Source organism: Microcebus murinus, chromosome 14 (assembly GCF_040939455.1).
Source record: "Microcebus murinus isolate Inina chromosome 14, M.murinus_Inina_mat1.0, whole genome shotgun sequence".
NCBI lineage: Eukaryota > Metazoa > Chordata > Mammalia > Primates > Cheirogaleidae > Microcebus > Microcebus murinus.
Window position 1 is genome coordinate 81,898,904 of NC_134117.1, and position 13,915 is coordinate 81,912,818.

At 64.0% G+C, this 13,915-nt stretch overlaps 3 pseudogenes; all 3 read left to right on the forward strand.

The window, feature by feature from the left end:
- Positions 1-3,170: 3,170 nt before the first annotated feature.
- On the forward strand, positions 3,171-3,289 carry LOC142876306 (uncharacterized; annotated as a pseudogene).
- A 3,474-nt stretch (positions 3,290-6,763) lies between these two features.
- On the forward strand, positions 6,764-6,882 carry LOC142876191 (uncharacterized; annotated as a pseudogene).
- A 3,477-nt stretch (positions 6,883-10,359) lies between these two features.
- On the forward strand, positions 10,360-10,478 carry LOC142876308 (uncharacterized; annotated as a pseudogene).
- The last annotated feature ends 3,437 nt before the right edge of the window (positions 10,479-13,915 follow it).

Genomic DNA, 13,915 nt, shown 5'->3' on the forward strand with positions numbered 1-13,915 from the left:
GAGGGAGTATGTGACCAGAACTCGTCCCGTTGCTTTTGGGGGTTCTATGGGCTCCACGCAGGAATCTTTGGTGGTGGCACCTGATGTTGGGGGATCCGGAGTCACACCCAGACCTGCTCCACAGGCCTCCTTTTACTTTTCTCTTCGGATTCATGATTTTTAAAAAGTGTCTCTTACCTCTATGATTGCATTTTCTTTTCTCTCTCTTTTCAAGCAGATGATGGGAGTACAAGTATTCAGGTGACATGTGTTGCCCGTGCACCCCTCCCCCCTGTGTTCTCATTCATATACCTCTCATGTTGTTCCAGCGTATTGTGGGGGTACCAGTGTTAAGGTCGGGTACAGTTGCCCTCTCCAAGCCTCCCCCCTGGGGTCAGAGCTTCAAGTGCGCCCATCCCCCAGTCGGTGCGCACCCACCCCATTCCTAATGGATGTGGATGCCCATCGCCTCCCCCCACCCGCCCGACACCCACCCGATGAAGGTGATTCCTCTCCGTCCACTTAGGTGTCCATCCGTTCGTACCAATTTGCTGGTGAGCGCGCTCACGTGGTGCTCGTGTGTCCATTCTTGGGATACCTGGCTTACTGGAACGGGTTCCAGCTCTGGCCAGGAGAACACGAGAGGCGCCCTCTCACCGCTGCTCCTCACAGCCGAATGGCACTCCGTGGTGTCCACGCGCCACATTTTATTAATGCACTCCTGGATGGATGGGCACTCGGGTCGCTTCCACGTCTTTGCGATTGTGAATTGTGCCCTAACTGTCACCCTACCCCTTACCCAGCCCGTCTCCTCTGCCCCTGCCTGACGCACTCCTCCCCGGCCAGGCCCGTCACTGTCCTGGGCCCCCGCCTGACCGGCTCCTCCCCGCCCGGCCTGTCACCGTCCTCTGCCCCTGCCTGACATGCTCCTTCCCGCCCGGCCTCTCACCGTCCTCGGCCCCTGCCTGACCGGCTCCTCCGTCGCCTGGGCCTTCCAAGGGCTTGGTGTGGAGGCTGCTTCCAGGAAGCCCTCCAGAAACCCGGCAGCAGGGTGGCCGCAGCAGTCTCCAGCAGCCTTCCCTAAGTCGAGTGCGGGGGACGTGCCCCCGCTGTGCCGCGGGGGGCCCAGCCTGGTGTCTTCCCTGATGCCCTGCGGCTGCCGGCTGGGGCTGCCGCTCCCCGCGAGGGGAGAGCCGCGGAGGTGGGGACCGCCTCCTGATGGGGACGTACGTACACGCAGCTCTCCACGTCGGATCCCGGGGCTCTCTGTCCTGCCCGAAGGCCCAGCGGGCCTGCGGGTCCTTAGAGTGGCAAAAACATCCGAAAGCTGAGACTGAGGGTCCGGTGGGTGTCTGCACTTTTGTGCTGGGCACCCCAGGGAGGCCCGGGGGCTGGCTGGACAACGTGGTCTGCTGGGCGGGGGGGGGTTTGGAGGAGCAACTGATGCCCTTTGCACCTTGGGTAGCAAGAGTCTGAGGTGTCTCTGAGCCCTGTGCCATGTCCGGGGGGGGGGGCGCGGGGGGGGGGAGGAGGAGGAGGAGGAGGAGGTGGGAAGGGCCGGGGCCTGCAGTCCTGTTCCCGGGGTGGCACGGCAAGTGGCTTCTTCCACAGGCTGCTTGGCCTGGGCTCCCTGCACCTGGGCCTTTGGGGGACTGGCCCTGTGCTTGCCAACACTTCCTGCAGGGACCCAGAGCTGGGAGGTGGCATCTCTCAGCCCTGGGTCGGGCAGAGCCCCAGCGGGCCATGCCCACAACCTCTCTCAGCACCGGTCCCCCAGAAGGCTCCTTTGGGACCAGGATTCTCTTGCGGTGACTCTTTAAGGTCTGGCCCCTGGATGGAGGGGCACCAGGAGTAGAGGAGCAGGAAGGGGAAGGGGGTGGCCATGCGAGGGGACACTTTGAGGCCAAGTCCCAGCTTCAGCCTGATCCTCCTGGGAACCCCGCTCTGAGACAAGGAGCCGGGCTTCGCATTCCCACAGCAGCCAGTCGTGGGCTGAGGACACCTGGGGCCTTGGGAACTCCCTGGCTTCTCCTTGGTTTAACATCTAGAGCTGCTTGTGAATCGGGCCGCCACACACACCCGAGTGCAGGTGTCTTCCGCACAGACTGCGGGCCTCGCTCTTCTGAACGCCGCTAGCTCGCCACCCACCCACGGGTGAACCTGGTCAGGGTGCTTTCTCTCGGGGGCAGACTCTTTTCCGGGCGGGCTACCGGTGTCTCTGTTTGCTCGTTTCTTTCTTCCATTTCGGGAAAGGCTTCCTTGCTGGGTGTGGAAATCTCCTATGCCTTCCCTCGCCTATTCTGTCAGCTTTCAAATTCTCTTTCAGTTGCCACCCTCACAGATGGATTAGGAAACTCTTTCCGGTGCACTCATTAGTGAAATGACCTCAATGAAGCTGGAATCCAATATCAAATGGCCGATTTTTAGCGAGTCCACACGCCAGGGTGGTCGGGGTCCAATGCAGCCCCGGCCAGGCCCAGGCCCCTTGGACCGGGCCACAGGAGGACACAGAGGAGGGTCCCGGCCCCCACGAAGCGGTGCCGGCGGTTCTCCACGGGCTTGGGCGTTTTCCAGAGGTAGGAGATGGAGGGGACTGATTTCTTCAGCGCCCCACAAACCACGCCACCCCACCCCACCCATGGGACACATCCCCAGAGAGAGACGCCCCATACACTGGCTCCCCTCCCCCTTGCGCTGTGCCCCAGCCCTGGCCCGGGGGAATAGGCGGCAGCCCACCCACAGGGCGAGGGGGGGCACAGCTGAAAGGGGTTGTGGGGGAGGGCGGCCCCTGGCTGGGGTCAAAGGGCGCGCGCGTGCGCAGTCAGCGTCAGCGGCGGCGACGCGCTGGGGGTGGGCAGCGGGTAGGTGAAGGAGGCCGGGCGAGGAGACGAGGGGGGCTGGGAGGGCTCCACCTTGGCGAGTCCAGCCGTGGAGGCGCATCTTGTGTGAGTGTGAGTGAGTGTGAGTGTGTGTGTGTGTGTATAGAGAGACAGCCCCCCGCCCCGCCCCGCCCATCACCCCCGTCCCTGGGAGCCCACGGGACCCGGCCGGCGAACTCAACAGGCCCGGCCCGGCGCGGGGCCTGGGGCGGGAGGCGGCGGCGGCGGCGGCGGCGGCGGCGGCGGCGGCGGCGGGGGGAAAGCGCAGAGAGGCTCGGCTTCTTGAGCGGGGCAGGGGCGCCCTCCGCCGCCGTCTAGGGCCACACTACCCTGAACGCCCCCGATCTCGTCTGGTCTCGGAAGCTAAGCAGGGTCGGGCCCGGTCAGTAGTTGGATGGGAGACTGCCTGGGAATACCGGGGGCCACAGGCTGCTTCTTTTTTTTTTTTTTTTTTTTTTTGCCTCTTGTTCTGTCCCCTTTCTGGGAGCGCGGCGGCGGCCCGGGGTGGGGGTGACCCCAACCCTCAGCGCCCGCCGCGCTGCCTGGCGCCTCAGCCCGCACCGTGGGGCCTCCTCTTGTCCCAAGCCGCGACACCGCCGCCACGCGGCAGCATGCGTGGCATCTGGACTGTCAGGTCTCAGACCAAAGGTCTGCTCTGTGGGAACAGACACGCTGGAGAAAACCTTGAGAGTCTGAGAGGGGAGGGAGTTCCAGAAGAAGGCCAGGATGTCATTTTGAGGGAGTATGTGACCAGAACTCGTCCCGTTGCTTTTGGGGGTTCTATGGGCTCCACGCAGGAATCTTTGGTGGTGGCACCTGATGTTGGGGGATCCGGAGTCACACCCAGACCTGCTCCACAGGCCTCCTTTTACTTTTCTCTTCGGATTCATGATTTTTAAAAAGTGTCTCTTACCTCTATGATTGCATTTTCTTTTCTCTCTCTTTTCAAGCAGATGATGGGAGTACAAGTATTCAGGTGACATGTGTTGCCCGTGCACCCCTCCCCCCTGTGTTCTCATTCATATACCTCTCATGTTGTTCCAGCGTATTGTGGGGGTACCAGTGTTAAGGTCGGGTACAGTTGCCCTCTCCAAGCCTCCCCCCTGGGGTCAGAGCTTCAAGTGCGCCCATCCCCCAGTCGGTGCGCACCCACCCCATTCCTAATGGATGTGGATGCCCATCGCCTCCCCCCACCCGCCCGACACCCACCCGATGAAGGTGATTCCTCTCCGTCCACTTAGGTGTCCATCCGTTCGTACCAATTTGCTGGTGTGCGCGCTCACGTGGTGCTCGTGTGTCCATTCTTGGGATACCTGGCTTACTGGAACGGGTTCCAGCTCTGGCCAGGAGAACACGAGAGGCGCCCTCTCACCGCTGCTCCTCACAGCCGAATGGCACTCCGTGGTGTCCACGCGCCACATTTTATTAATGCACTCCTGGATGGATGGGCACTCGGGTCGCTTCCACGTCTTTGCGATTGTGAATTGTGCCCTAACTGTCACTCTACCCCTTACCCAGCCCGTCTCCTCTGCCCCTGCCTGACGCACTCCTCCCCGGCCAGGCCCGTCACTGTCCTGGGCCCCCGCCTGACCGGCTCCTCCCCGCCCGGCCTGTCACCGTCCTCTGCCCCTGCCTGACATGCTCCTTCCCGCCCGGCCTCTCACCGTCCTCGGCCCCTGCCTGACCGGCTCCTCCGTCGCCTGGGCCTTCCAAGGGCTTGGTGTGGAGGCTGCTTCCAGGAAGCCCTCCAGAAACCCGGCAGCAGGGTGGCCGCAGCAGTCTCCAGCAGCCTTCCCTAAGTCGAGTGCGGGGGACGTGCCCTCGCTGTGCCGCGGGGGGCCCAGCCTGGTGTCTTCCCTGAGGCCCTGCGGCTGCCGGCTGGGGCTGCCGCTCCCCGCGAGGGGAGAGCCGCGGAGGTGGGGACCGCCTCCTGATGGGGACGTACGTACACGCAGCTCTCCACGTCGGATCCCGGGGCTCTCTGTCCTGCCCGAAGGCCCAGCGGGCCTGCGGGTCCTTAGAGTGGCAAAAACATCCGAAAGCTGAGACTGAGGGTCCGGTGGGTGTCTGCACTTTTGTGCTGGGCACCCCAGGGAGGCCCGGGGGCTGGCTGGACAACGTGGTCTGCTGGGCGGGGGGGGGTTTGGAGGAGCAACTGATGCCCTTTGCACCTTGGGTAGCAAGAGTCTGAGGTGTCTCTGAGCCCTGTGCCATGTCCGGGGGGGGGGCGCGGGGGGGGGGAGGAGGAGGAGGAGGAGGAGGTGGGAAGGGCCGGGGCCTGCAGTCCTGTTCCCGGGGTGGCACGGCAAGTGGCTTCTTCCACAGGCTGCTTGGCCTGGGCTCCCTGCACCTGGGCCTTTGGGGGACTGGCCCTGTGCTTGCCAACACTTCCTGCAGGGACCCAGAGCTGGGAGGTGGCATCTCTCAGCCCTGGGTCGGGCAGAGCCCCAGCGGGCCATGCCCACAACCTCTCTCAGCACCGGTCCCCCAGAAGGCTCCTTTGGGACCAGGATTCTCTTGCGGTGACTCTTTAAGGTCTGGCCCCTGGATGGAGGGGCACCAGGAGTAGAGGAGCAGGAAGGGGAAGGGGGTGGCCATGCGAGGGGACACTTTGAGGCCAAGTCCCAGCTTCAGCCTGATCCTCCTGGGAACCCCGCTCTGAGACAAGGAGCCGGGCTTCGCATTCCCACAGCAGCCAGTCGTGGGCTGAGGACACCTGGGGCCTTGGGAACTCCCTGGCTTCTCCTTGGTTTAACATCTAGAGCTGCTTGTGAATCGGGCCGCCACACACACCCGAGTGCAGGTGTCTTCCGCACAGACTGCGGGCCTCGCTCTTCTGAACGCCGCTAGCTCGCCACCCACCCACGGGTGAACCTGGTCAGGGTGCTTTCTCTCGGGGGCAGACTCTTTTCCGGGCGGGCTACCGGTGTCTCTGTTTGCTCGTTTCTTTCTTCCATTTCGGGAAAGGCTTCCTTGCTGGGTGTGGAAATCTCCTATGCCTTCCCTCGCCTATTCTGTCAGCTTTCAAATTCTCTTTCAGTTGCCACCCTCACAGATGGATTAGGAAACTCTTTCCGGTGCACTCATTAGTGAAATGACCTCAATGAAGCTGGAATCCAATATCAAATGGCCGATTTTTAGCGAGTCCACACGCCAGGGTGGTCGGGGTCCAATGCAGCCCCGGCCAGGCCCAGGCCCCTTGGACCGGGCCACAGGAGGACACAGAGGAGGGTCCCGGCCCCCACGAAGCGGTGCCGGCGGTTCTCCACGGGCTTGGGCGTTTTCCAGAGGTAGGAGATGGAGGGGACTGATTTCTTCAGCGCCCCACAAACCACGCCACCCCACCCCACCCATGGGACACATCCCCAGAGAGAGACGCCCCATACACTGGCTCCCCTCCCCCTTGCGCTGTGCCCCAGCCCTGGCCCGGGGGAATAGGCGGCAGCCCACCCACAGGGCGAGGGGGGGCACAGCTGAAAGGGGTTGTGGGGGAGGGCGGCCCCTGGCTGGGGTCAAAGGGCGCGCGCGTGCGCAGTCAGCGTCAGCGGCGGCGACGCGCTGGGGGTGGGCAGCGGGTAGGTGAAGGAGGCCGGGCGAGGAGACGAGGGGGGCTGGGAGGGCTCCACCTTGGCGAGTCCAGCCGTGGAGGCGCATCTTGTGTGAGTGTGAGTGAGTGTGAGTGTGTGTGTGTGTGTATAGAGAGACAGCCCCCCGCCCCGCCCCGCCCATCACCCCCGTCCCTGGGAGCCCACGGGACCCGGCCGGCGAACTCAACAGGCCCGGCCCGGCGCGGGGCCTGGGGCGGGAGGCGGCGGCGGCGGCGGCGGCGGCGGCGGCGGCGGCGGCGGGGGGAAAGCGCAGAGAGGCTCGGCTTCTTGAGCGGGGCAGGGGCGCCCTCCGCCGCCGTCTAGGGCCACACCACCCTGAACGCCCCCGATCTCGTCTGGTCTCGGAAGCTAAGCAGGGTCGGGCCCGGTCAGTACTTGGATGGGAGACTGCCTGGGAATACCGGGGGCCACAGGCTGCTTCTTTTTTTTTTTTTTTTTTTTTTGCCTCTTGTTCTGTCCCCTTTCTGGGAGCGCGGCGGCGGCCCGGGGTGGGGGTGACCCCAACCCTCAGCGCCCGCCGCGCTGCCTGGCGCCTCAGCCCGCACCGTGGGGCCTCCTCTTGTCCCAAGCCGCGACACCGCCGCCACGCGGCAGCATGCGTGGCATCTGGACTGTCAGGTCTCAGACCAAAGGTCTGCTCTGTGGGAACCGACACGCTGGAGAAAACCTTGAGAGTCTGAGAGGGGAGGGAGTTCCAGAAGAAGGCCAGGATGTCATTTTGAGGGAGTATGTGACCAGAACTCGTCCCGTTGCTTTTGGGGGTTCTATGGGCTCCACGCAGGAATCTTTGGTGGTGGCACCTGATGTTGGGGGATCCGGAGTCACACCCAGACCTGCTCCACAGGCCTCCTTTTACTTTTCTCTTCGGATTCATGATTTTTAAAAAGTGTCTCTTACCTCTATGATTGCATTTTCTTTTCTCTCTCTTTTCAAGCAGATGATGGGAGTACAACTATTCAGGTGACATGTGTTGCCCGTGCACCCCTCCCCCCTGTGTTCTCATTCATATACCTCTCATGTTGTTCCAGCGTATTGTGGGGGTACCAGTGTTAAGGTCGGGTACAGTTGCCCTCTCCAAGCCTCCCCCCTGGGGTCAGAGCTTCAAGTGCGCCCATCCCCCAGTCGGTGCGCACCCACCCCATTCCTAATGGATGTGGATGCCCATCGCCTCCCCCCACCCGCCCGACACCCACCCGATGAAGGTGATTCCTCTCCGTCCACTTAGGTGTCCATCCGTTCGTACCAATTTGCTGGTGAGCGCGCTCACGTGGTGCTCGTGTGTCCATTCTTGGGATACCTGGCTTACTGGAACGGGTTCCAGCTCTGGCCAGGAGAACACGAGAGGCGCCCTCTCACCGCTGCTCCTCACAGCCGAATGGCACTCCGTGGTGTCCACGCGCCACATTTTATTAATGCACTCCTGGATGGATGGGCACTCGGGTCGCTTCCACGTCTTTGCGATTGTGAATTGTGCCCTAACTGTCACCCTACCCCTTACCCAGCCCGTCTCCTCTGCCCCTGCCTGACGCACTCCTCCCCGGCCAGGCCCGTCACTGTCCTGGGCCCCCGCCTGACCGGCTCCTCCCCGCCCGGCCTGTCACCGTCCTCTGCCCCTGCCTGACATGCTCCTTCCCGCCCGGCCTCTCACCGTCCTCGGCCCCTGCCTGACCGGCTCCTCCGTCGCCTGGGCCTTCCAAGGGCTTGGTGTGGAGGCTGCTTCCAGGAAGCCCTCCAGAAACCCGGCAGCAGGGTGGCCGCAGCAGTCTCCAGCAGCCTTCCCTAAGTCGAGTGCGGGGGACGTGCCCCCGCTGTGCCGCGGGGGGCCCAGCCTGGTGTCTTCCCTGAGGCCCTGTGGCTGCCGGCTGGGGCTGCCGCTCCCCGCAAGGGGAGAGCCGCGGAGGTGGGGACCGCCTCCTGATGGGGACGTACGTACACGTACACGCAGCTCTCCACGTCGGATCCCGGGGCTCTCTGTCCTGCCCGAAGGCCCAGCGGGCCTGCGGGTCCTTAGAGTGGCAAAAACATCCGAAAGCTGAGACTGAGGGTCCGGTGGGTGTCTGCACTTTTGTGCTGGGCACCCCAGGGAGGCCCGGGGGCTGGCTGGACAACGTGGTCTGCTGGGCGGGGGGGGGGTTTGGAGGAGCAACTGATGCCCTTTGCACCTTGGGTAGCAAGAGTCTGAGGTGTCTCTGAGCCCTGTGCCATGTCCGGGGGGGGCGCGGGGGGGGGAGGAGGAGGAGGAGGAGGAGGTGGGAAGGGCCGGGGCCTGCAGTCCTGTTCCCGGGGTGGCACGGCAAGTGGCTTCTTCCACAGGCTGCTTGGCCTGGGCTCCCTGTACCTGGGCCTTTGGGGGACTGGCCCTGTGCTTGCCAACACTTCCTGCAGGGACCCAGAGCTGGGAGGTGGCATCTCTCAGCCCTGGGTCGGGCAGAGCCCCAGCGGGCCATGCCCACAACCTCTCTCAGCACCGGTCCCCCAGAAGGCTCCTTTGGGACCAGGATTCTCTTGCGGTGACTCTTTAAGGTCTGGCCCCTGGATGGAGGGGCACCAGGAGTAGAGGAGCAGGAAGGGGAAGGGGGTGGCCATGCGAGGGGACACTTTGAGGCCAAGTCCCAGCTTCAGCCTGATCCTCCTGGGAACCCCGCTCTGAGACAAGGAGCCGGGCTTCGCATTCCCACAGCAGCCAGTCGTGGGCTGAGGACACCTGGGGCCTTGGGAACTCCCTGGCTTCTCCTTGGTTTAACATCTAGAGCTGCTTGTGAATCGGGCCGCCACACACACCCGAGTGCAGGTGTCTTCCGCACAGACTGCGGGCCTCGCTCTTCTGAACGCCGCTAGCTCGCCACCCACCCACGGGTGAACCTGGTCAGGGTGCTTTCTCTCGGGGGCAGACTCTTTTCCGGGCGGGCTACCGGTGTCTCTGTTTGCTCGTTTCTTTCTTCCATTTCGGGAAAGGCTTCCTTGCTGGGTGTGGAAATCTCCTATGCCTTCCCTCGCCTATTCTGTCAGCTTTCAAATTCTCTTTCAGTTGCCACCCTCACAGATGGATTAGGAAACTCTTTCCGGTGCACTCATTAGTGAAATGACCTCAATGAAGCTGGAATCCAATATCAAATGGCCGATTTTTAGCGAGTCCACACGCCAGGGTGGTCGGGGTCCAATGCAGCCCCGGCCAGGCCCAGGCCCCTTGGACCGGGCCACAGGAGGACACAGAGGAGGGTCCCGGCCCCCACGAAGCGGTGCCGGCGGTTCTCCACGGGCTTGGGCGTTTTCCAGAGGTAGGAGATGGAGGGGACTGATTTCTTCAGCGCCCCACAAACCACGCCACCCCACCCCACCCATGGGACACATCCCCAGAGAGAGACGCCCCATACACTGGCTCCCCTCCCCCTTGCGCTGTGCCCCAGCCCTGGCCCGGGGGAATAGGCGGCAGCCCACCCACAGGGCGAGGGGGGGCACAGCTGAAAGGGGTTGTGGGGGAGGGCGGCCCCTGGCTGGGGTCAAAGGGCGCGCGCGTGCGCAGTCAGCGTCAGCGGCGGCGACGCGCTGGGGGTGGGCAGCGGGTAGGTGAAGGAGGCCGGGCGAGGAGACGAGGGGGGCTGGGAGGGCTCCACCTTGGCGAGTCCAGCCGTGGAGGCGCATCTTGTGTGAGTGTGAGTGAGTGTGAGTGTGTGTGTGTGTGTATAGAGAGACAGCCCCCCGCCCCGCCCCGCCCATCACCCCCGTCCCTGGGAGCCCACGGGACCCGGCCGGCGAACTCAACAGGCCCGGCCCGGCGCGGGGCCTGGGGCGGGAGGCGGCGGCGGCGGCGGCGGCGGCGGCGGCGGCGGCGGCGGGGGGAAAGCGCAGAGAGGCTCGGCTTCTTGAGCGGGGCAGGGGCGCCCTCCGCCGCCGTCTAGGGCCACACTACCCTGAACGCCCCCGATCTCGTCTGGTCTCGGAAGCTAAGCAGGGTCGGGCCCGGTCAGTAGTTGGATGGGAGACTGCCTGGGAATACCGGGGGCCACAGGCTGCTTCTTTTTTTTTTTTTTTTTTTTTTGCCTCTTGTTCTGTCCCCTTTCTGGGAGCGCGGCGGCGGCCCGGGGTGGGGGTGACCCCAACCCTCAGCGCCCGCCGCGCTGCCTGGCGCCTCAGCCCGCACCGTGGGGCCTCCTCTTGTCCCAAGCCGCGACACCGCCGCCACGCGGCAGCATGCGTGGCATCTGGACTGTCAGGTCTCAGACCAAAGGTCTGCTCTGTGGGAACAGACACGCTGGAGAAAACCTTGAGAGTCTGAGAGGGGAGGGAGTTCCAGAAGAAGGCCAGGATGTCATTTTGAGGGAGTATGTGACCAGAACTCGTCCCGTTGCTTTTGGGGGTTCTATGGGCTCCACGCAGGAATCTTTGGTGGTGGCACCTGATGTTGGGGGATCCGGAGTCACACCCAGACCTGCTCCACAGGCCTCCTTTTACTTTTCTCTTCGGATTCATGATTTTTAAAAAGTGTCTCTTACCTCTATGATTGCATTTTCTTTTCTCTCTCTTTTCAAGCAGATGATGGGAGTACAAGTATTCAGGTGACATGTGTTGCCCGTGCACCCCTCCCCCCTGTGTTCTCATTCATATACCTCTCATGTTGTTCCAGCGTATTGTGGGGGTACCAGTGTTAAGGTCGGGTACAGTTGCCCTCTCCAAGCCTCCCCCCTGGGGTCAGAGCTTCAAGTGCGCCCATCCCCCAGTCGGTGCGCACCCACCCCATTCCTAATGGATGTGGATGCCCATCGCCTCCCCCCACCCGCCCGACACCCACCCGATGAAGGTGATTCCTCTCCGTCCACTTAGGTGTCCATCCGTTCGTACCAATTTGCTGGTGTGCGCGCTCACGTGGTGCTCGTGTGTCCATTCTTGGGATACCTGGCTTACTGGAACGGGTTCCAGCTCTGGCCAGGAGAACACGAGAGGCGCCCTCTCACCGCTGCTCCTCACAGCCGAATGGCACTCCGTGGTGTCCACGCGCCACATTTTATTAATGCACTCCTGGATGGATGGGCACTCGGGTCGCTTCCACGTCTTTGCGATTGTGAATTGTGCCCTAACTGTCACTCTACCCCTTACCCAGCCCGTCTCCTCTGCCCCTGCCTGACGCACTCCTCCCCGGCCAGGCCCGTCACTGTCCTGGGCCCCCGCCTGACCGGCTCCTCCCCGCCCGGCCTGTCACCGTCCTCTGCCCCTGCCTGACATGCTCCTTCCCGCCCGGCCTCTCACCGTCCTCGGCCCCTGCCTGACCGGCTCCTCCGTCGCCTGGGCCTTCCAAGGGCTTGGTGTGGAGGCTGCTTCCAGGAAGCCCTCCAGAAACCCGGCAGCAGGGTGGCCGCAGCAGTCTCCAGCAGCCTTCCCTAAGTCGAGTGCGGGGGACGTGCCCTCGCTGTGCCGCGGGGGGCCCAGCCTGGTGTCTTCCCTGAGGCCCTGCGGCTGCCGGCTGGGGCTGCCGCTCCCCGCGAGGGGAGAGCCGCGGAGGTGGGGACCGCCTCCTGATGGGGACGTACGTACACGCAGCTCTCCACGTCGGATCCCGGGGCTCTCTGTCCTGCCCGAAGGCCCAGCGGGCCTGCGGGTCCTTAGAGTGGCAAAAACATCCGAAAGCTGAGACTGAGGGTCCGGTGGGTGTCTGCACTTTTGTGCTGGGCACCCCAGGGAGGCCCGGGGGCTGGCTGGACAACGTGGTCTGCTGGGCGGGGGGGGGGTTTGGAGGAGCAACTGATGCCCTTTGCACCTTGGGTAGCAAGAGTCTGAGGTGTCTCTGAGCCCTGTGCCATGTCCGGGGGGGGCGCGGGGGGGGGAGGAGGAGGAGGAGGAGGAGGTGGGAAGGGCCGGGGCCTGCAGTCCTGTTCCCGGGGTGGCACGGCAAGTGGCTTCTTCCACAGGCTGCTTGGCCTGGGCTCCCTGTACCTGGGCCTTTGGGGGACTGGCCCTGTGCTTGCCAACACTTCCTGCAGGGACCCAGAGCTGGGAGGTGGCATCTCTCAGCCCTGGGTCGGGCAGAGCCCCAGCGGGCCATGCCCACAACCTCTCTCAGCACCGGTCCCCCAGAAGGCTCCTTTGGGACCAGGATTCTCTTGCGGTGACTCTTTAAGGTCTGGCCCCTGGATGGAGGGGCACCAGGAGTAGAGGAGCAGGAAGGGGAAGGGGGTGGCCATGCGAGGGGACACTTTGAGGCCAAGTCCCAGCTTCAGCCTGATCCTCCTGGGAACCCCGCTCTGAGACAAGGAGCCGGGCTTCGCATTCCCACAGCAGCCAGTCGTGGGCTGAGGACACCTGGGGCCTTGGGAACTCCCTGGCTTCTCCTTGGTTTAACATCTAGAGCTGCTTGTGAATCGGGCCGCCACACACACCCGAGTGCAGGTGTCTTCCGCACAGACTGCGGGCCTCGCTCTTCTGAACGCCGCTAGCTCGCCACCCACCCACGGGTGAACCTGGTCAGGGTGCTTTCTCTCGGGGGCAGACTCTTTTCCGGGCGGGCTACCGGTGTCTCTGTTTGCTCGTTTCTTTCTTCCATTTCGGGAAAGGCTTCCTTGCTGGGTGTGGAAATCTCCTATGCCTTCCCTCGCCTATTCTGTCAGCTTTCAAATTCTCTTTCAGTTGCCACCCTCACAGATGGATTAGGAAACTCTTTCCGGTGCACTCATTAGTGAAATGACCTCAATGAAGCTGGAATCCAATATCAAATGGCCGATTTTTAGCGAGTCCACACGCCAGGGTGGTCGGGGTCCAATGCAGCCCCGGCCAGGCCCAGGCCCCTTGGACCGGGCCACAGGAGGACACAGAGGAGGGTCCCGGCCCCCACGAAGCGGTGCCGGCGGTTCTCCAGGGGCTTGGGCGTTTTCCAGAGGTAGGAGATGGAGGGGACTGATTTCTTCAGCGCCCCACAAACCACGCCACCCCACCCCACCCATGGGACACATCCCCAGAGAGAGACGCCCCATACACTGGCTCCCCTCCCCCTTGCGCTGTGCCCCAGCCCTGGCCCGGGGGAATAGGCGGCAGCCCACCCACAGGGCGAGGGGGGGCACAGCTGAAAGGGGTTGTGGGGGAGGGCGGCCCCTGGCTGGGGTCAAAGGGCGCGCGCGTGCGCAGTCAGCGTCAGCGGCGGCGACGCGCTGGGGGTGGGCAGCGGGTAGGTGAAGGAGGCCGGGCGAGGAGACGAGGGGGGCTGGGAGGGCTCCACCTTGGCGAGTCCAGCCGTGGAGGCGCATCTTGTGTGAGTGTGAGTGAGTGTGAGTGTGTGTGTGTGTGTATAGAGAGACAGCCCCCCGCCCCGCCCCGCCCATCACCCCCGTCCCTGGGAGCCCACGGGACCCGGCCGGCGAGCTCAACAGGCCCGGCCCGGCGCGGGGCCTGGGGCGGGAGGCGGCGGCGGCGGCGGCGGCGGCGGCGGCGGCGGCGGCGGGGGGAAAGCGCAGAGAGGCTCGG